Source organism: Gossypium arboreum, chromosome 12 (assembly GCF_025698485.1).
Source record: "Gossypium arboreum isolate Shixiya-1 chromosome 12, ASM2569848v2, whole genome shotgun sequence".
Classification (NCBI taxonomy): domain Eukaryota; kingdom Viridiplantae; phylum Streptophyta; class Magnoliopsida; order Malvales; family Malvaceae; genus Gossypium; species Gossypium arboreum.
The window spans coordinates 21,529,743-21,554,343 of record NC_069081.1 but is presented as its reverse complement, the minus strand read 5'-3'; the positions used below and the strand labels follow the sequence as shown (position 1 = coordinate 21,554,343).

Sequence of the window (24,601 nt, the reverse complement as noted above, 5' to 3'; positions counted from 1 at the left end):
AGCAGCTGCCTCTTACAATTGCTGCTAATCCAAATCCTGCTCCTCGTACTATGTATGATTATGCTAAACCTTCTTTAACAGGACCTGAGTCTAGTATAGTTAGACCTGCTATTACTGTGAATAATTTCGAACTAAAACCTAACACAATTTAGTTGATACAGCAGTTTGTTCAGTTTGATGGTTTGCGGGATGAGGATCCCAACACGGACTTGGCAAATTTTCTTGAATTTTGCGATACATTCAAAATCAATGGCATTTCTGATGATGCCATTCGTCTTCAGTTATTTCCTTTTTCACTGAGAAACAAAGCTAAACAGTTGTTGAACTCGTTACCACGAGGGTCTATCACTACTTGGGAACAAATGACCGAGAAATTTTTACTAAAATATTTTCTGCCAGCTAAAACGGCTAAATTATGTAATGATATCTCTTCTTTTGTGCAGATAGATTTAGACACACTTTACGATGCATGGGAGAGATACAAAGACTTACTGAGAAGATGCCCTCACCATGGGTTACTGCTTTGGCTGCAAGTTCAAACGTTCTACAATGGTGTGAATCCCTCAACTCGGCAAATAGTTGACGCAACTGCTGGCAGAACCATCAATAACAAAACACCAGAAGATGCCCATGAATTTATAGAGGAGATGTCACTGAATAACTATCAGTGGAAAGTTATGAGGACAAAGCCAATGAAAACAGCCGGCGTTTATAACATCGATTCAATCACCATGCTCTCTAATCAGGTAGAACTTCTCAATAAAAAGATTAATGTTTACTTGGCTCTACATAGGTACATCCAGTAATGTGGTGTGACTCAAGCGGAGTAGGTGTGCATACAGAATACCAATCCTTCAATCCTACAACTGAAGAAGAACAAGTCAACTATATGGGTAATATAACTTTAGATCTCAAAATAACCCATATAGTAATACTTATAATGCAGGTTGGAGGAACCACCCAAATTTCTCCTAGGCTGGTCAAGAGAATCAAAAGCCATAAAATCCTCAAGGTTTTCAACAGCCACCTTATCAACAAGAGAAGAAACTGAACCTTGAAGAGATGCTTTCTAAATTCATCTCGGTGTCAGAAACCCATTTCCAAAATACCGAGACAGCACTTAAGAATCAAAAAGCATCGATCCAAGGACTAGAAACTCAGATAGGCCAGCTGTCCAAACTAATCTCTGAACAACCAAAAGGTAGTCTACCAAGTAATACTGAACCTAATCCGAGGGAACACCTCAATGCAATTAGCACTCAAGATAAGGAAGGATTCATTGCACCTGAACTAGAATTATAGCAAGACAACACGATGAACAAAGGACGAGAAGAGGTAAACAATAATGATCCCAAACAGGTAAGTACGAATCATGAATCTCGTGTGCCATATCCTAAAGTGATGATGAAAGACAGAACAGAAGAACAATTCGGTAAGTTTGTCAAACTCTTAAAGAAATTACATATTAACTTACCCTTTATTGAAGTTCTTTCGCAGATGCCCAACTCAGTAAAATTCTTAGAGGAACTTCTGAGCAATAAAAGGAAATTAGATGTTACATCGCATGTGGAACTCAATGCAGTCTGCTCAGCTATTCTAAAGAATGAGCTACCTAACAAATTGAAAGATCCAGGGAGTTTTACAATTCCTTGTTTAATTGGTAGTCTATCTGTGAATAATGGTTTAGTTGATCTAGGGGCAAGTATAAATGTTATGCCGTATAAAATGTTTAAACGACTAGGTCTCGGTAAACCCAAACAGACTAGGATGAGCATAAAATTGGCTGACAAAATAGTTAGATTTCCTAAGGGTATTATTGAAAACATACTCGTTAAAATTGATAAATTTATTTACCCAGTAGATTTCGTTGTCTTAGATATGGATGAGGATAACGAGGTACCTTTAATTTTAGGACGACCATTTTTAGCAACTGCCAGAACCATTATTAATGTAGGCACAGGAGAGCTAACACTTCGTGCAGGTGACGACGCAGTAACACTCCAAGCACTCGACTCAGTCAAAACCTCTAAGACTTAAGCTAATGCTATAAAACCTATCGATGATAAAACTAATATTCAATTGTCCTTGCAAGAACTTCCTCGAACCAAGACAACAGAGACAGTACGCTGCTATCATGAAGAGAACAAAGATGTCCATGAAGAACGAAGATTACAAATAGAGGAGCTAGACGAATGGCGAGAACACAAACCGAGAATACATGATAAACCGAAACTACGCCAAAACAAACCCAATACCTCTCCTAATCAACTTAAGGTTGGCGATAAAGTCTTACTAGATGTTGTTGATCCTCACATTGTCACTACCACACAGAATGAGGAAATCCCTCTTACGGTACTTAGTATTTTTCCATTCGGTATAGTGGAGGTGAGTCATCCCAAGTTCGGCACTTTTAAGGTAAACAACACCCGTTTAAAACCTTATTTCAACATTGACAACAGGAATGAGGAGTATGAACTCCTCAAACCACCATGATAAATCAACGGAGATGTAAGTTGAGCTTAGACTATAAATAAGCGCTTCTTGGGAGGCAACCCGAGCACTAACATATTTTGATTTCTTTATTTTTATTTTCTAACACTTTGGATCCTTAACTTAATCTTTGAATTGCAAAGTTTTTCAGGCACACAGGCGTGCCTAAAGCTGTGGCCAAACAGGGGAAAAAGCCACGGCCATGCGATACGGTCGTGTTGAAGTAGGACATGATTTCCTCAAAACACGGGGTGCAATAAATCCCCACAGCCGTGCGACATGGTCGTGGATGAACTTGATAGGAGACCACGGGCGTGGGAATGGAAAACCACGGGCGTACCAGGGACAAGGCTCGATTCTATTTCTTCGACACGGGCATGTGACACGCCTGTTCCATTCAGCCGTGTACAACAATACATGGGCGTGCTACCATAAAAAACGAGCGTGGGAGAAGTGAACAAAGCTAAGCACGACTGTGCGACATGGTCGTGTTTGACACACGCTCAAGACACATGGGCGTGTGATAGTAGTCGGGTACGACCTAACTCGTAAAATTCGAAAAACACGAGCTCACCCTCAAAGTACACGGCATGGCCCTAGGCTGTGTGACCCTCTCTTATATAAACAAACCACTGTTCATCTTCTTCCCCCTTTTAAAACCCTAGCCGAAAACTCCTCCTCCCCACTCCCTAATCCTTATTCCGGCCACCATTCCCAAGATTCTCACTTCCCCAACCCTCAAACCACCTTGAAATCCACTCCCCTTGCATTAATCCCCACTTTCCCCTCTCTATACCCTCTATTTTTCCCACCACATAGCTTTCTCTCTGCGTCACACGCCCATGCTCGACATCAACACGCCCGTGCACCGCCTTACAACAGCCTTTGGTATATTATGTCGTCATCGAGAGGAAAGAAGGTCGCGGTCCCATCCTCAAAGAGACGTAGGGGACCAGGTTCTTCCTCAGTGCGTCCTACAGTCGAAGTTTAGCACCCATTCCTTGAATTTCCACAAGCTTCACAAGAGGAACTATTTCAGATACTACGCTTTTACATTGTGTTGCATCGATTGAAATCATTGTAGAGAGCAAGTCCAGCTCGTTGACGCCATCCGCGCACTCCTGTCCACAGACCCATGGGAACGGTTCTTTGCTATTACCAAGGCCACTTATTTAGAGCTAACCTTAGAATTATGCTCTACTTTTCATTTACAGGTGGTGATGACGAACAATGACGACCCAGGCCCATTCACTTCCGATTAGGCGGTCTAGTTCATGCGATGAGTGTCCCAGAGTTTGGAGTTGCTCTGGGACTTTACACTGATGAGTTTATGGAGGAGGAGGACATGAATGCACTACCACGCAATATCCATATCTCCCCCTCCTTGTGCTGGAAGGCTTTGGCACCACTCTCTTCCACCTAGGACCCCAGTCGCTCGAAGGCCTCAGCTCTCCCCCCTTCCCTACGATATCTCCATGCCATATTGGCACACACCTTAACCGGGAGGAGAGAGAGCACCGGCGTCGTCAACACCCATGACGCCTACTATTTATGGTGCATGGTGAATGCGCACATGACTGACTTGGCCTACTTCATTGCTTTCGCCATTCGCCATCAGACCGAGTGGCATAGGAAGGGAGTGATCTCTATCGACCCCTACGTGACGCGCCTTGCCAGACACTTCAACCTCCTCAACACCACGGCCCAGTCATCAGCGCTTACCCTGATAAGTCAGATGTCCCCACAGGGCATCATGACTATGTTACATATGAGGATGATTGAGCGTCGACGTAGGACCGATCCTCCTCAGTACCGTTTCTCACATGCCATTGACGAGGAGAATCTTGAGGACATCCCTGATGATGTTCCCCCACAGCATGAAGAGCCTTCTACTGCGCCACCTAGGGAACGACTAGCTCATGCGGCTGCTTCATTGGCACACCTTTCTGACCGACTCGCCCATTTCGAGCAATATTGCACTACACAGTTCGAGATGATCCACGAGCGAGATCGGTGACGGGACTGACAGATGGACGATATGCAGCAGCTATGCCAACACTTCCACATCGCCACTCCAGCACCACCACCTGAGGGCCCCACCGATTAGGATCATTGAATCCTCTTATTTTTTTTATTATTTATTCTTATTTTTATTTTATTTTATTTTTATTTTCTTTTGATTTTTATTTTCATTTCAATTTTATTATTTTATTTTGAAAGACATATCTATGTTAGTAAATTTTACTTTTTCCATTTTCTGGTATTTCTAACATGTAATTCCACTACGCTCTCTTCCACACCAACTCTTAATAAGCTCTTCATGATTCTACAGACTTCCAAGTAAAGCTGCTAGGAATATTTTACAGAATGAGGAAACAAACGAGAAACAATACCTCACGAGTGCCATGTTCAACTACCCAATTTCTTCATCTAGCCAAGAACAATGGCAGCCACCACTTTCCCCGAACACTCCATCCTTAGAATCAAGCTCCACATCCATATAACAGGGAGTTTCACCTCTTTTCCTCTTATGATTTTATTTATTCTGAATAATCTATCTTTGTACATTGAGGGCAATGTACATATTAAGCGTGGGAGGTGAACATGAAACCTAACTTTTTGCATCATTCTCAAATCCCTGAATTTGGTCTTGTGCTTAAGTGATTTTCTCATAATCTTGATCGAATGAATTCTGATTGATCTATAATTATTACTGATATGTCATGAATTAGACCATGGGAATTATGCATGATTATTTGAATATAGGACATTAGAGAATCGAGCATGATAAGTTGATATTTTGAGAACTAAAATCTTTTTTAGATTATTTTCCTAAATTGAAGTATTATCTTGAAATCTTAAGTATACAGGAATGACATCAAAAACCCAAACTTCTGGTGAGATTTTTGAGCCTTTTGAGCATATAGCTTTCTTTCTTGCTCATTTCTTTTGTGGTTTGAGTGTGTCAACATTGAACTGTTATTCTAGAACTTGCTTCGATTATACATATCGAGATCACACGTATGATTTGATATACTGAGATGATAAAGGCACTTAGGATTTAACCCATTTACTCCATAAAAAACCTTCCCACATAATTAAACCCTTAGTGAAACCCCTTGAGCCTACTAACCCTTTTTCATTGATTAACCCTCATCATTAACCCATTAACCCATTATTGTTGAAATCCTCCTACTTATTTGACCATTTTTATTGAGATTGAATTTAATATTGTTACCTCACTATGCTCACCATTTTTGTTACTGAATCATGAAGTATGATTTCTATACTGTATTGATTTGATTTGTTCTTAAAAAAATCCCAGTGTTATTATTGTAATTCTCAGCAAGCTAAAGTTGTCATGAACTCATGTAAAATAGTTCTAGATATTTGTTTGTGGTTCAGAAATTAAGTTTTTGATAGTGGAGTAATATATTAAAATTATCTCGATTCTAACACTTTTCTCTTCAGCTTGTATCCATACCTGTAACCTAAACCTCGTTACAACCATGCAAAGACTTTCCAGACATTTTTCTTGAAGGGCTACCTGGGTTACCGATAAACGCCAAATTATACATATCTATACCCCAAATACTTAGCATATTTATGGATGTTTATTACTAGATTTGTGGATTTTGGTGCTTTTAATCTGGTTATTTCATGTTTTGTACTCAAGAGAGCACCAAGAGTCAAAAGGAGCCAAAAACGAGCTAAAAAGGGACAAAACGGACCAAATCGAGAAGATGACACAGCCTAAGCCTTGCCACACACGCATCTCACACGCCCATGGCCTTTGGGGGTGTTGACCAAGGTTTTCACGATTCACACGGCCTGGCCATTGAGTCCACATGGCTGTGTGCGATTCAACGGATCGAACACGGCTTGGTAATCATGTCACACGGTCGTGGCACACGAGCGTGTCCCTTTTTCAAAGAGTTGTATTTTACACGGAAAAGGGTACTTAGGGAGGAAGAAAGCCAATCCAAAGCCTATATAAACACCCTAAGTGTGACCTAGAAAGAGGCCGCCTCTCCATAACTTTTCTGGAATACAGAACCACACGCCAGGAATTACTTGAAGGAAGCCAGACGATCCATCTCAAAAGCCGGAGCTATTCCAAGACTGAAGATCTCTCTCAGAATTCCTTCAGGGGTTTTAGAGTTTTCTTTATGTTTTGTTATTTTCATACTTTTGAGATGTACTCTTATTTTATTATGAACTAAACTCCTTAGATACCTAAGGGGGATAAAACCTACGATGGATCTTGTTATTATTATCTGAACCGTATGATAAATACTTGATTTGTTCTTAATTATGTGTTCTTAATGCTTGAGTTAATATTCTGGGTATTAATTCATGATTTGATGTGCTTATGCAGAAGAGGAATAGACCCTGCCTAAGAGTAAATTTGACATAATTAAGCTGAGTTGATCAAACGCCTAGAAATAGGGTTACGAGATTTTGCCGGATTAGGGTGAAACCTAATATGGGAGTCCATAGAGTGATTTACTGCTTCCCTAGGGGTTTTAATTAAGAAAGAAATTTCGGTTAATTCAACTGAAGGTTAGATGTTATTAGTCTCGAAAGGGATAATAACATAGGTTAGGGAGTCTCACAGATCAAGTCAAGTGAATAAATCGTCTGGCTCAGAGTCAGATAACAAGTGAAATCTAAGTGGATTCCTCCTTGGGTGTCGTCTTTATCAATTGCTTTTCTTCAAGTCTTTTTCCAAGTTTTCTCTTTGCTTTAATTAAATTAGTTAATTAGTTTAAATAATTAGTTAATTAAAATAAACCCTTTTATTCTTAGGCTAGATAACAAAAAGATAGTTATTACTAGTACTTTTGGTTCCCTTGGGTATGATATCCTGGTCTTGCCATTACTATACTATTGTTCGATAGGTGCGCTTGCCTTTTCGTTGTGATAATAGTTAGTCTAGGTTTGATCTTCATTATAAGTGTTTATTACCTGTTACGAATCACGCGATCAGTTACCTCCGAATCGTGAAGTAGAGTTCGGGATTGAGCTCCTTCTTGGAACAGCACCAGTGTCTATTGCTCCTTATAGAATGGCACCGAAAGAGCTTGTAGAGCTTAAGGCTCAGATTCAAGAGTTATTGGATCGTGGGTTCATCCGCTCTAGTGTGTCTCCATGGGGAGCACCAGTTCTATTCGTGAAAAAAAAAGGATGGATCCATGCGTATGTGTATTGACTACTGACAATTGAACAAGTTGACAATCAAGAATAAGTATCCCTTATCGAGGATAGATGATCTATTTGACCAGTTTCGAGGGGCTTCGATTTTCTCTATGATTAACCTCTAATCAGGATATCATCAGTTGAGGGTTAAGGAGACTGATGTAGACAAGACAGCATTTAGGACCCGATATGGTCATTACGAGTTCCTAGTGATGCCATTTGGACTGAAGAATGCACTAGCAACTTTCATGGATCTGATGAACCGAGTGTTTCAGCCCTATCTGGATCGGTTCATTGTGGTATTTATTGACGACATTCTGGTGTACTCGAGGACTGATGATGAGCACGACGAACACTTCAGAGTGGTTCTGCAGATCTTGTGAGAATAATAACTGTATGATAAGTTTAGTAAATGCGAGTTCTGGTTAAGTGAAGTAGCATTTTTGGGACATGTGGTTTCTACTGAGGGGATTAGAGTCGATCCTCGAAAGGTTGAGGTTGTCTTGGATTAGAAGTAGCCTAAGACTGTATCTGAGATATGTAGTTTTCTGGGACTGGCAGGGTACTATCGATGTTTTGTGAAAGGGTTTTCACTGATTGCGGCACTCTTGACTAAGTTGCTACGTAAGGGTGTACCGTTTAACTGGACTGATTTGTAGCAAGAGAGCTTTGAAAAGCTTACAATTGTACTGATTTAGGCCCCTGTTTTGATTCAGCCAGAGTCTAGAAAAGAGTTTACTATCTACAGTGATGCATCACATGTCGGTTTGGGATGTGCGTTGATGCAAGAGGGTAAGGTGGTAGCATATGTGTCTCATCAGCTTAAGACTCATTAGGCAAATTACCCAACGCATGACCTAGAGTTGGCCCCAGTGGTGTTCGCATTGAAAATTTGGAGGCATTACCTATATGATGAAAAATGTATCATCTACACAGATCACAAGAGCCTTAAGTATCTTCTTACCCAAAAGGAGCTAAATCTTAGGTAACGTAAATGGATTGAGCTGCTTAAGAACTATGACTCTACGATTGAATACCACCCTAGTAAGTCCAATGTGGTGGCCGACGCACTGAGTCATAAGGTTATGACTGATTTGAGGGTGATGTTTGCTCACCTCAGTTTATTTGATGATATAAGTCTGCTAGCTGAACTTCAGGTTAAGCCTACATGGATTGAGCAGATTAAGGGTAAGCAGTTGGAGGACGAATCTTTGGGTCTTCATTTCTGACAGGTTGAGAGTGGGCATACTGAGGACTTTGGACTGAATAGCAAAGGCGTACTCTATTTTCGTAGGAGAATCTGTGTACCGAAAGACATTAAATTGAGGCAGTTGATACTGAGAGAGACGCATAGTAGCCCCTATGCTATGCATCCTGGTGGAAATAAGATGTACCGAGACCTGCATGAGTTATATTGGTGGCCAGGACTTAAACGAGAGGTTACCGATTTTGTGGGTAAATGTCTAACTTGCCAGTAGGTTAAGGCTGAGCATCAGTTACCTTCGGGGTTGTTGCAGCCAGTTAATATTCCACTTTGGAAGTGGGAGTGAGTGACTATGGACTTCTTTAATGGGTTACCCCTTACACCCACTAAGAAGTATTCTTTATGGGTCATCATGGATCGATTGACCAAGTCCACCCATTTCATTCCGATTTGTATAGACTACTTGCTGTAGAAGCTGGCTAAACTGTATATGTCTGAGATAGTGAGACTGTATGGGGTACCGGTTTCGATCATTTCTGATAAGATCCTCGCTTCATGTCTCAGTTTTGAAAAAAGCTACATGAGGCACTGGCTTCAAGGTTAGACTTCAATATTGCGTTCCATCCTCAGACCGATGGTCAATCTGAGATGGTGATTCAAATACTGGAGGATATGTTGAGGAGCTGTGTAATTGACTTCCGAGGTAGTTGGGAGGAGTATTTTTCATTGGCAGAATTCGCTTACAATAATAGTTACCAGTCTAGTATACAGATGGCACCATATGAGGTACTTTATACTTTTAAGTGTCGCACTCCTTTATGCTGGACTGAGTTGGGTGAGCGATGAGTTCTGGGTCTTGAACTGGTTTCTGATACTGAGGGTAAGGTCAGATTGATACGAGATTGACTGAAAGCGGCATTTGATAGACAAAAGTCTTATGCAAACTTGAAGCAACGTGAGATCGAGTATTCTGCAGGAGACTCTTTTTCTTAAAGTCTCGCCATGGAAGAAAGTATTGAGATTTGGTCGTAAGGGAAAGTTGAGCCTCAAGTTTATCAGACCCTATCGCATACTGAAATGAGTGGGACTAGTTGCTTACCAGTTGGAGCTACCTCCAAAGTTAGACCGTATTCACGATGTGTTCCACGTCTCGATGTTAAGGCGTTACCACTCTGATCCCACGCATATTGTTCCTATGGAGGAGATCGAGGTTAGGCTAGATCTGACCTTCGAGGAGGAGCTGGTTCAGATATTGGATCGTGACGTTAAGATTTTGAGAAGAAAATCCATTCCACTGGTTAAGATTCTATGGCGTAATCATAGCACTGAGGAGGCTACATGGGGGTCTGAAGATGCGATGCGTCAGCAGTACCCTCATTTGTTCTGACCAGGTAAATTTCAAGGCCAATATTTTCTTTTAAGGGGTAGAGTTGTAACACCGCAAAGATCTCATATTTATGTTCTGTAAAAAAATGACACAAATGTGTATATATTTTAGTGGTTAAATGTTCTGTGTGTGTGTGTGAAGTCCTAAGTTCAAGTCATGACTTGGGAAAATTTTGGTATTTTAGGAATAAAGTCAATCTTTGGTTGATAGGCTTTTAAATAAAAGATGGTAAGTAATTGACGGAATGGGCCTGCTGGTCTGGTGGTTAAGTTGAGTGTGGGACTGCTGGAGGTCCTGTGTTCGAAACTTTACATAAGCGACATGCCAATTTTTTTACTCGGTTCTCTCTTGGAGTCTTCGGAAAGTGGGATTCTGAGTAGTGGATGTAGTGGCTAAGTGGAAAAGTAAATCAAGGGATTGGGGTTTTATCCTAGGGAGATTTTTTTCTTTTCTTTTTGAAAATTCCTTTCCATCTGACCTTTTTTTTCCTCCCATCACCCTACCAAAATTTTCTTTGGTTTTCCCTTTCTTCTTTTCCCTTGTTCCCACTAATTTGGATACTTTTGACTTGGATTTCGTACTTTGAGGTAAGTTTTCTTAAGGATATGGAGTTTTGAGAATTGTTATCGGGATAGTAAATGTGTTGTTTTCTTGTTTAGGTGTTGTTCAAGGGGCTAGAGGTTGCTAATCGGCACTTTTGCTACTCAGAATCTTCGTGTAAGTTGAAAGTAAGGATTCTAGTAGTTTCAAATTTTGCTGAATTCGTTAGATTTTGGTTTATGTCGTTTTAATGGCTGACGTAGTGTTGTATTGGGCAATATTTAGGTTCTTGAAGGCTAGAGATAGTTGTTACATCAAAAACAACACAGGTAAGTACCCAAAACGCAAAAAATGAAACTCGGCGAAAAGTTAAAAAAGCGTTCTATCGATGCCACACGGGTATGTGGTTGCCCATGTGGTAGGCGGTGTGACTGAACACGGGCGTGTCTTCGACGAGGCCAGGTCGTGCTCACAAGACACGATCATGTGATGGCCAGGCAAGTCGTGTGCGATACACTGGTTGGACTTATTTAGGCTGTGTAGGCCACACAGGCATGTGGGATTTTGGGCCTGGTTGTGTGATCTACACGGCCAAGGCAAATTTAGGGCCGTGTGGGCCAGACGGGTAGGCCACATGGGCTTGTGACTCCATTTTACCGAAATGACTTCTAAGGTTGCACAGGTCACGCAAGTCGACTGTGAACCTACAGTAGGGTCAGTAAGCATTATCTAGACCCCTAAATGTATGATCTGAATGTATGTGATGCATGAACAATAATGCATGATTATTGGTTTATATATGTATACGTTTGACTGGTGGTTGCATAAAAGCATGGCATAATGTATGTTTGCATTGCATCGGGTTGGGATGATGATAATTAGAGGTAGTGTACTAAAAGGCTCATAAGCCTAATATACTGGCAGCTCAGCTGTAAATTACTGATTTGTGGCGCATTAGGTACTATCTGGAGTGTAGGGATGGGTAGGTTGATTTAATCCCCACATGAAGTGGACGGAGATGGTGTGTAAAGGCTAGTTGGGTAGGATTTTGTGCATATCTGTACTAATAATGTGATGGGCTAAAGCCCTGCTGCATGACTGATTCTGTACTGAAAAGGGCTTAGGCCCAGACTGTGATCTTGTGCATACTGTTTGTTTGTTAGATGAGGGATTATACACTGAGTTAACGTAAACTCACCCCTTCAGTTAAATATGCATAGGTAATTCCCAGAATTTATGGATTGGTGTAGCGGAGGACTCAATTGTGGCCATACAACCCCCTTGACACTGTTTCGTACTTATTTATGATTTTAAAATTTTATTTGGGTATTTTATTGTAAATATGGCCTCTATGGATTTTTATTTTAGTTTTGGGATTCTCATTTGTTATGGTTTATAACTGCTAGTATTAGGAAACTCAGGTTTTCTAAAGAAACAAATATTTTAACAAAATACTCACAAACACGCAAACCATTGTAAAAGCTTCCGCATTAAATAAACGTTTGAAGACATTCGACTGATTAAATAATACAATTTTAAGATTAATAAGTAATAATCAAAAGTTTCTAAATGGAAATTGTTTTAAGCAAAGTTACGGTTTTCTAAACATACTACCATGTGACATTGCCCGATCCAACCATAACGTCCAAGCCAGGTTTGGGGTGTTACATAAACTTAGAAATCTGGCCAAAAAAATAGGAAAATTAGGAGTCCCAATCCCTGTGGATCGAACCTGTAATACCCCAAAAATTTTTACTGTAAATTATTATCCGTGATATAGTAAAATAAGGAAATAAAGTGACAAAAAGGGGAATTTTGAGTTAGGTCAATATTGGGAAGTATATTATGATATATTAATTCAAGAAAGGACTAAATTGTAAAAGTGAGAAAAGTTTTGTTGCATAAGAGTAAATACTCAAAATTTGAGGGGTTAAAGTGTAAATATGAAAAAGTTGAAGGACCAATAGTGTAAATATTTTAATGGTGGAATGATCTAGAAACTAAGGAAAATGGATGAATTAGGACCAAATTGAATAGATGAAGAACTATGAGAGACTAAATTGTAATTTTACCAAATTAAATGATGACTCAAGGATGGAATTTTAAAAGATAATAAAGGGAAAAATGGTCAATTGGAAGAGAGAGAAATCTAGAAAGTAATAATGATGCTAGAGATATTTTGATATTTTATAATTATTTAATTACATAAATATTATTTTATTAATATTTTAATAAGATATTTTATTTTTATTATTTTATTATTTTATTATTATATAAAGAAAGAAAGATGAGGAATTCTCATCCATCTTTCCATGCATGCAAACGTTAGAAGAGAAGAAAGGAAAGAAAGTTTAGTTTTCTTTACAATTTAGTCTTTCCACCAAAAATTCAATATTTTCACCCAAAAATCAAAAGAATTTCCATAGCTACCAAGAGAGAAAAATGTTAAGGAGACTATGGGAAGTTAGAATATCAAGTTGGATTCAAGAAATGGAAGCTGAAGGAGAGAGAAAATCAAGATGAAGATTGAAATCGATAGAGTAAGGTAAGAACATCATGATTTCAATATATTTTTAAGTTTGTTATTATTGAAAAAGCATGGGATTAATGTTAATGTAGAGTTTCCTTACATATGGTCCTATGTTCTTGATATGTTAGTGAAGAGAAAACAAGAGAAAGTGATGAGAAATAGTGTAGAGAAAGAAAATAAGGGTGTTATAAACATGGTAAATAATATCTTACACTAAAACAGTTTTGGACAGCAGCAGTAGTCTAAATTTGAAAAATCACCAAAAATTGTAGAAATCGAATTATAGGATGAATAAAATATGATATTAAATATTATTGAGTCTAGATTCTTATAGAAGAAATTATGCAAGCAATGGAATTGTAAATCATGAGATACAATAAATTTTGTGAGACAATGTCAGAAAGATTTCGGGTTCCCCTGTTCTGACTTTGAAAACTCATAAAAATTGGATAATAATAATTATGGGAATAAATTTATATGTTTAGAATCCTGAATGAGTCTATTTTAAAGAGAAACAAACAAGAACATCATTTGAATTCTGTACGAGGAGATAATTAATTTTTAGTGAAAAAGGATTAGAACTGTTAGACAGCAGAATAGGGGTAACTTTAAAGAATAAACTGTACTTATTGACTGAACCAAAAAATCTAAAAATTTTACGGTAAGAAGTATATGAGTATAGTTTTAGCAAAAATTAGCGAATCTTAATTTGGAGTTCTATAGCTCCAGATATAAATAGTTTAGTGACTATGACACAGATGGACAGCTTGAATATTCATAAAAGTAAATAATAAAAATTATAGATAATGTTACTTACAAGTGTGTTATATAAATTAAGGATATGGAATGGAGAGGAGGAAGAGGAAAATATATATGAATATTCAGCTAGCATGGCTAATTTGCATGTTTTAGGCTTAAGGACTAAATTGAATAAAAGTAAAACTTCAGGGGGCAATTTAGTAAAAATGTCAAAAATAATCAAATTGAAGGGAATGAATTGTTTTATTATCTAAATGAATGAAATTGTCAATTTAAGATCGCGTGAAAGTTGGGAAAATGGTAAATTACCAAAATTCCCCTAAATCTTGATATTTCTTCAATTTCGCCAAGTTCGTATAACTTGAATTATATTTTTAAATACTTAAAATGTATGTTATTGATGTGAATATGATTTTAAATATCCCTTGTATGAAAATTGATGAAACATTGATATATTTGATAAAAAGGGGAAGAAATCCCAATTGAACGAAAAGGAATTGATGGTAAAAAGGATCTAGCCCAGACGGGTGATCCTATCCTGATATAGCCCTCCCGAAGAATATGTGTAAAATGGATTTAGCCCGGACGGGTAATCTGAATTAGGGTCTGAATTTAGCCTGGACTAGTAATTCAGATCCAAGCTCATTAGAGTAATTGTCGTTGCAAGGGATTTAGCCTGGACTGGTAATCCGACAACACTCTATGAGTTTATATTACAAGGGATTTAGCCTGGATTGGTAATCTCGCTGTAAGGATGAGGTTCGCGAGAGTGTGCTCTCTGTTATGAAATGTGTAAGACCATGGTTGAAAGATACCATGGCAACCTGATACGAAATGTGTAAGACCATGGTTGAAAGATACCATGGCAACCTGATACGAAATGTTTAAGACCATGGTTGAAAGATACCATGGCAACCTGATACGAAATGTGTAAGACCATGGTTGAAAGATACCATGGCAACCTGATACGAAATGTGTAAGACCATGGTTGAAAGATACCATGGCAACCTGGTACGAAATGTGTAAGACCATGGTTGAAAGTTACCATGGCAACCTGGTACGAAATGTGTAAGACCATGGTTGAAAGATACCATGGCAACCTGATAGGAAATGTGTAAGACCATGATTGAAAGATACCATGGCAACCTAATATGAAATGAATAAGACCATGGTTGAAAGATACCATGGCAATGTGATATGAAATGAATAAGACCATGGTTGAAAGATACCATAGCAACATGGCAGAAAATGAGTAAGACCATAGTTGAAAGACATTATGGCATCATGTTAAAGATAAATAAGACCGTGGATGGGAGACGCTATAACATCTATCGGACAATTGATATTCAGGTAATATGTATCAAACGACGAATGGTTAAATGAAACGATTGTGTGAAATATTTACAAGAACTGGTCATATGGAAGTATATGTACAAAATAGTTGTATGAAATAATTATGAAGATAGATAAACGAAATAAGTATAAGTACATGGAACATAATTTATGTTAAGTTTGATATAAACTATTACCGGAATAAATATTCAAAATATATGGAAATGATAGAGCATGAAACATTGATATAATGAAATGATTGATATATACTTATGAAGAAACGGTAAGAGAATGATATATTTCATGTGCATATATGATTATCTCTGATATGTTGATACAAGGAAATTATGTAAGTAAATACAATTATTAAACTCAAGTATGACATGTCGAGAAAATAAGTATATCAATGTTGAATTTATATGAAATATGTGCAAGTATACTAACACTGATGTTGTTTGACGCTTAGACAAGTGCCAAGCTATTGATTGAATGGTAACATGTTTAATTATAAGGAGCATTGAAATGGTAAGTACTTAGATGAAAAATTAATTTAAGATTTAAAAAAAAAAATTCTATGTTCCTGATTTAATTCCGGTTGGTTTCTAATGTATTTTGGGGCTTCGAGGGCCCAATAGAGAGACGTTATGATAATTTTCAAAATATGAATAATAAATGACTCAGAATTATCTGAAAATGTTCAGTAAACTCTGGTAATGCCTCGTACCCTATTCTAGCAATGGATACAGGTAGGGGGTGTTACAGAACCCATTATTCTATACTACTATTTAGTATTATTTTGTTGTAGGAATTTATATTTGGTGGTTACGACGCCCATCAAATATTGGCATCATTGTCAAGGGTTGGAAATATTTTGTTCTAATTTTCGTTGTTTTCCTTATGACCAGGTCAAAACCGGGGACTCTAGCTTTTGAACCAGAAATAGAGAAATTGGCCTGAAAATTGTGAAGAGAAGATCTTTGACGCGGTTAATGACCACATCTTGAGTTCAAAACAGGATCTTATACTGAGGACATTTTCTCATTCGACAAATTAGACAAAATGGCAGATGTAATAGCCTAATTTTGGGCCTAGTCGGAACAGTGGTTTCGAGACCACGAATCCAGCTTAGAAAAATTTTTTTATTATATTTTCATGGTCTACAATTTTACGGAACGATTTCGTGAAAATTTAGTTCGAAAATTTTGACGTTTGAGCACGCAATTTAGCAAAAATGATTAAATTGTAAAGATTGCAAAAGTTGAGTTCTACATGTTAAAGGTGTCCAATTTCTATGGCATTTTAAATTAGAGGTCCTTATATGATAATTAGACCATTTTTTAAGTTAGTGGACAAAATTGGACATGAGGTAAGAAAATTTTAGTGATTTAGGAAAAGAGCATTTTGGTCATTTGGTTAATAAAAGAATAAAAAGGGAAAATAAAGCCAATATTTGCTCATCTTTCTTCAACCTTGGCCAAAACTTGGAAGAACACCATAGCTAGGGTTTTGTAATCTTTCAAGCTTGATTGTAAGTACATCCTAGCCCCATTTTTAATGCTCTTTATGTTTTGGAAGTCATATTCACCCAATCTTTCTATTTCTACCATTGTTTTGAAGTAGGGTTCATGCTTAAAATTTTACCCATGTATGACATGCATGTGTTTTGATGTTTTATGTTAGAAAATGAAAGTTTGATGTGTAATAAACAACTTTTACTAAGTGATTTTTTTATGGAAATACATAAAAGGACCTATTTGTAAAAAGTTATAAAATGTGCAGTAAAGATGTGATTTGATGAAAAATGTCGGTTAATATGAGTATGTATATGGTTCGGCTAGGCTTGGGTAACAAAGAAATTGAATACATTTCAATTTACGAGCCTAAGGACTAATTTGTAAAAATGTGAAAAGTTAGGAAAAAATGATAATTTTTCCATAGTTTGATTTTCGGACTGAATTGAACAATTTGATAATTAAATATGTTAAATTTTCTACTATAGATCAAGAAAGACAAGGTTTGGATCTTGATCGGGGGATAAACAAGGTTATTGACGATTAGATCCATTTTCGCTATTTTTGTACCGAGGTAAGTTCTTATGTAAATAATACATTGCATTAATTATAAATTTAGATGCTCTACTAATGTATGAATTATGAATTATAAATTTAGATGCTTTAATTACTAATGTGTGGTACTAAGTGCGCAAGATACCTAAGTATCATTTAGTATTCCAAGTGGTTCAACGGGAATTGAAACACGGATGTCAAAGTTGTGAAAGACTATGGTATGTTGTAAATTGGTACAGGTATGTACATAAAACTCATGCTTAATGAGCTTGATATGTGATGAATCCCTCAGTATAGTTGTGATTGAGTAAGTTGATTGTGAGATTTATAATGACATTTATGTTAATTTACTTCAAGTTAATTATATGTTAAATGTGAGTTTATAATGCTTATTATTTGCATGGGAACTTACTAAGATTTAAAGCTTACTCCCTTTCTTTTCCCTTGTCTTATAGTGTCACCAAGCCAGCTTGAGGATCAGAGAGTGTCGGAGATCCAGTCATACTACCAACTTGTTATTTTGGGTACCATTAATTTAGCATTTTGAGTTATGACATGTATAGAGACTTGGTCATTTTGTTATGTGTCGTAATTAATTTGGCCTAATGTGTTAGCCTATATTGATTGATTATTCATTTTTTAAATGGCCATATAAAATTGGCTAATATTGGTTTAAGTATTTATGCATATGATGAGGTTTTCATGGATGTGGTAGTTCGCATGGTTTAAGTTGGTAAGTAGGTGATGTTTGTATGTGATAAATGGTAGCATGTGAAAGATGTATGAATGTCTTGATTGTGGCTGATTTGGTTGAATGTATATACTTGGAATGGTGTTATGTTTTGTTGTGTAGGTTTATGCATGGAAGGGTGACAATATGGCTTGGGAACTAGCCTTATTTTTTGTCCACACGGGTAGACACACGGCTTGCCCCATGGTCGTGTATTCTGGCCATGTGCCCCCTGCACCTTAATTATTGCAAAACAGAATGCTCAGTATTGAGCACATAGGCAGAGACACAGTCGTGTGTCTCAGCGTGTGGATGATGTGCCCTATGCGTGTGAAGTCTGCACCTATTTTATGAAAAATTATGAAAATTAAATCGCCCATACGGCCTAAGCACATAGGCGTGTGTCTTGGCCGTGTGAGTTCAATTTATTCATGGGTGACAAACAGAGAGTTACATGGGTTAGGGACATAGGCATGTGTGACCACACGGCCTGCCCACACGAGCGTGTCCCAAGCCACACAGGCTTGTGACTCTTAAAACATGAAAAAAAATTCTAAGTGTTGTGAAATTTTCTAAAGTTCTCGGTTTAGTCCCAAACTGCTACCAATGCATGTTTTAGGCCTCGTAGGTTCGTTTTAGGGACAAAACGAATGTTTATGAAAATTTTTCAATTTAGATGGAAATTTACGTCTCGATTTTCTATGTTTGCTTATGTTTAAGTCCGGTAATGTCTTGTACCCTGCTCCAACGTCGAATACGAGTAAGGAGTGTTATAGCAGATCAAACTATATGCCAACTTGCAGTAGCACCAAATGAACTACAGCCACTGTGTATAACTTATCTGGCAGGAGGGACGCCATACGAGTTTAAATCGAGCTTAATTCATCTCTTGCCCACCTTCTACTGATTGCGAAATGAAATTTGCATATCCATCTTGAAGAATTTCACATGTTTGCAAAAGCATGAAACCTTAAGGAGTGAGTGAAGATCAAATTAAACTTCGTGTTTTTCCTTTCTCATTAGCCGACTCTACTAGATAGTAGTTATTTTATTTACCTCCTGATTCGGTTAATACATGGTCTGATATGTCTCGTTTATTTTTTGAAAGATTTTTTCCAGAAGCTCGGGCAGCCGAATTAAGACGAAAAGTTGTAGGGATTTGATAAAAAGAGACTGAATCGCTGTACGATTATTGGGAGCGGTACAAAAAGTTGTGTGCAAGTTACCCAAAACATGACCTGACTGAACAGTCACTTTTGTAGTATTTCTATGAGGGGTTACACCCAATGGAAATGAAGATGATAGTTGCTTCTAGTGGATGGGCACTTGTAAATATGATACCTCAGAAAGCAAGAGAGTTGATTTTGACAATGGCTGCAAATTCTCAACAATTTTGATTGGTTACAGAACCTACGAGACAGGCTCATGGTTAAGTTCTCTATCTTTAGAAGATAAAATTAATAAGCTTATTAATGTTGTTCAAAATTTGCTTACAGATAAAACAAGCATAGCACGGTTGTGTGGAATTTATGCTATGCCAGATCATCCGACGGACTCATGTCCTATTTTACATGAGGGTTCGACAAAACAAGCGAATGTTGTCAGAAACTTTCCAGGGTGGAGTGGAAATGTCACCCAAATCTATGTTATGGGTCAAATCCTCGATTCAATTAGCCATACCAACAAAGGCTGCTTCTGAATCAACAATTACAACCTCCAAAATCATCTTTGGAAGCCATAGTGGAAATGCTAGCCAATAGTAATAAAAAGTTTCAACAAAAAATTGACATGCATTTGCAGGAATTAAAGAAGCAAGTGACCAAACTTGCACTCACGGCAAGTTACTTAGAGTCCCAAGGTAAGTCGTCATTTCAAACTAAACCTAATTCTCGACATAATGTAAGTGTTATGACATTAAGAAGCAGAACAATTTTGGAGTCAGCTCCTAACACGAATCGTACCTGTAACCTAGAACGAGAAAAATAGAAGCCCAATCCAGCATCCGCTACAAATTCAACTCCTCAAAATTTGTTTACGATACTGCCCCTATTTCTTGCAAGGGTCATCCGATATAAAAAGGAGCAAGAACAAAAAGAGATCCTTGACACTTTTTTGAAAGGTAGAAATAAACATTTCTTTTCTTGATGCGATTAATCAAATTCCACGATATGCAAAATTCTTAAAAGAATTATGCACAAGTAAAAAAAAAACTCCTGGTTAATGAAAAGGTGAGTCACGGAGAAAACGTCTCCACTGTTTTACAAAAGAAAATCCAGCCTAAGTGTAAGGAGCAATGTATGTTTTCTATATCTTGCAAAATAGGCAATATTGGAATTAAAAAATCCATGTGCGATTATAAACTACTAAACACGGGTCTTTTGAAAGAAATAGGTGTAGCCATTCAGCTTGAAGATAGGTCTATAGTATATCTGGAAAGAGTGTTGGAAGATGTCCTCGTCAAGGTAAATGAACTAAATTTTCCTGCAAATTTTTACATCATCGATATGAAGGATGGCAACTCAAAAAATTCTTTCGATATTCTACTCGGGAGACCATTTTTAAGCACTACACGTACGAAAATTGATGTTCAAAGTGGAACACTTACTATGGAATTCGATGGTGAAGTGATGAAATTTAATGTTTATCAGTCAATGGGCGACCCAGTAGAACGTCGAATGTCTCTAGTGTTGATATCATTGAACCACTAACAAAATTATATTTTGAATATCATAAAGAGGATGAGATACAAACTACGCTTTGCAGGAGTTTAGACCTCAATATTATGGATAAACTGGAGGAATTAATGATGTTCGAAAAGCCAATTCGTCAAATAATAATTATTATGGAGACTCTACAAGTTTCTAGACGTCAAGGTTGTAACACCCCTAACCCGAATCCATTGCCGAAATAAGGTTACCAAGCATTACCGTTCATAGGACAATTCAGAACAGACTTTCATTACAAAGTAAACCATCTAATAAGTTTTTTTAAAAAAAAATTACATGTTTCGATCATACCGTTTATCTAATTATTCAAATTATTGCCAATACAATATAAATAAATAATCATAGAAATTAAATGCTTAGCTTATATCCCAATATAATTCATTTCTTACTCAAATCATATATGCAAACTTAACATTAAAAGTATATGAATGGTTTACATACTAATTAATCTATCAACTTAAAATTTATACGCACCAACTTTAATTAATAAAATCATACATCATTTTGCTTCATATATATAACATATACCATATTGTCCACTTAATTTATCAAAATTACCAATCCTTATAATACATATTACTTAACCATAATTATAACACAAGCATACAAGTGGCATATTATGACCTATTTTAATCACATTTGCGAACCATAAAGTAGTATATAACTAAGTCTAAATAGCATATCCAGCTTGTCTCTACTTGGCCAATTCATTATCATAATAACTATGACTTATGCACATATGTATATATGATTATTCATTACTATGGCCACTAAAATTAAATAACTAGTACCCATTCAAACCTATATACATATCATAATCATTTCACTTCAATACAAAGCCAAATTTAGTAAACCATTCTCAAATATAAACATATCATATATTACCTGAACCAAAATAAATTTTATTTACATTAAAATATAGCCAATTACTCTTAGGTAACAAATCACATACATGTCAATCTATGCATGCACTATATCCGAACCATTCAACCGCAAATATCATATCAAGCTTAAAACATACTTGTAGATATACCATGACCAATTCAATCTAATCATATCCAAAGTTGTCCACCACATTCAATTTATGAAACACATATCACAAATACCTTCCATCCTTGACACATAACATTATATCCAAATAAACTTAAACCATAACAACCAATCATGAATTATATATATTACTAATATTAACCATGAAAGAATACCGTATATACCTCATGTACATATCTTGATTTTTACCTAACTAATATATGAAATACCTTAATTCATTTTATGACCATTATATCCAACATTGGTTCACATGAAAATATATAAGGCCGAACCACCAAAATCACAACCGAACACAACCATCATCAAAACAAAGCATTAAATCCGAGAATAATAAATTATTAAGCCATTTTCGCATGGCTCATGGTTACATTAACCAAAATGAAACATTTCAAAAGTAAAATACAGCCTATACATGCCATAGGTTCGAAAATTCAGATTATAAAATACTAAAGACAGTCGATAGTATGATAAGCTTCTCTGACGATTCCCGAGCTCATAACTTAAATCCAAAATCTATAGAACAAAAACAAACATACACGCACAGAGTAAGCTTTTATAGCTTAGTAAGTCATAAGCAAATAAACTATTTAAGGAGATAATCTATACAGTTAAACTATACCAAATTATACTATCATAATCAAATTAAACTTCAATCTTATGATTTAACATTTATCTTATACTTTCACACATAACTTATTTATGGTCAGATATATATATATATATATATATATATATATATATATATCAAAGCATCTTTTTTTCAAAGCTCAATCATTAAGTGACCACGTACATGTACACACATATACATATACTCATGAATTAAAATATAGCTTCTTATGCATAAGCATAGCAATGACCGAATGAACACTTACATATATAAAGATACTTTAACAAACTATCATTCAATGGCTAAGCCAAAACATCTTTATCATGCCAAATACACATACACTTATATGCATATACTCGTAAATCAAAGTATAACAATCATATATATATTTATATCAATGGCCAAATATACCACCAATTGCATATATTCAAAAATCATTTCAATCATATTCCTATTATTTATTCACAAGGCCGAATACAACTTTCACATTCACATATATTCTTATTTTACTTCAAGCATGTTTTGCAACAAATATAAAGTAACTTACTCACTTTATTTCAAATAGGTAATAAACCAATTCATACCTGATCATTTTAGCTGATTTTTTCACATTAGATCACAACTTATCGATGCCCGATGAACCATTCAGAATTAAATAGGACACTCGGATAATCACACATATATCGTACAATGCCAACGTCCCAAACGTGGTCTTACATGTAATCACATATCGATGCCACTGTCCCAGACAGGGTTTTACTCGCACACATATATCGAAGTCACATATCGATGCCATGGTCTTACTCGCACATCACATATCAAAATCCTATGTCATGACATATGTATCCTAGCTATTCCTAAGGTTTATACGGGCTTTCAGACGTCTTAACTCAATCGAAACGAATTCAGAAATATAGTAGCCAAGCTTATTCACATTCGGCTATTGCATATATAAATTTAAATATTTCTATTCAGCATATATAATTCACATTTAATTAAAATTAAGTACGTCTATTTGCTTATAAACTTACCTCGGACAATGAAAAACGGAACGGGACGACTAGTCGACAACTTTCGTTTTCCCTCGATCCAAATATGATTTATTTGGTTCTTGATCTAAACATATTTAAATTAAACTCATTCAAACATATTTCCATTCAATTTAGTCCAAAAACACATAAATAGGAAAATTACCATTTTACCCCTGACATTTACACTTTTTACAATTTAGTCCCTATTGCACAAAACACAAAATATACAAAATTTCAACACACCCATGTTAGGCCAAATCTTACCCATGTTCATACGAGTCCATATATTTCATTTATTTCACATTTTAGTCCCTCAAATTATTTTTTTTGCAATTTAGTCATAATTATTCAAAATCATCAAAAACTCCAATATAAAATATGTTAACCCAAAACATATCTTTCATATTTCATCATCAAACAACAAAAATCACAAGTTTTCAACAATGGCATAACTCAAAATATTCACCAAAATAAAAAATTCAAGCATGGGTTTACTAGTACTCGAAGCAATGATCTCAAAAATGTAAAAATTATCAAAAATTGAGTAAAAACGAACCTTGAATCAAGCTCCAAAAGTGCTGAACCCTAAGCTTTCTCTATTTCTTTCTCTTATTTTTTTTTTTTTGGCCAAGAGAAAATTAATGAACATGAGTTTATTTTATGTTATATTATAACTTAAAATATCATTTTACTTAATTATAAATTTAACCTTTGTTTAAACATTATATTATCACTTATTTTATGTCCATTGCCATCTACCCACAAAATAAATGGCATAATTGCAACATAAACACTTCCTTTTATAAAGACACATTCATTTTGGCCCTTTTATAATTAACAATCAAATTTTCATTCTACGGATTAAGTCCTTTTATTTAATCGGACACTCAAACGATAAAATTAAATTATGAAAATTTCAAAAATATAAATTCACACAAAATAAACACAGA

The 24,601-nt window shown here is 36.3% G+C and overlaps 1 non-coding gene across 1 annotated transcript; it reads right to left on the bottom strand.

Annotated features, from left to right (window-relative positions):
• Positions 1-410: 410 nt before the first annotated feature.
• Positions 411-517, bottom strand: LOC128286278 (small nucleolar RNA R71). Its single transcript, XR_008276821.1, has one exon. It is a non-coding gene; the product is annotated as a small nucleolar RNA R71 (small nucleolar RNA).
• Between the last annotated feature and the right edge of the window lie 24,084 nt (positions 518-24,601).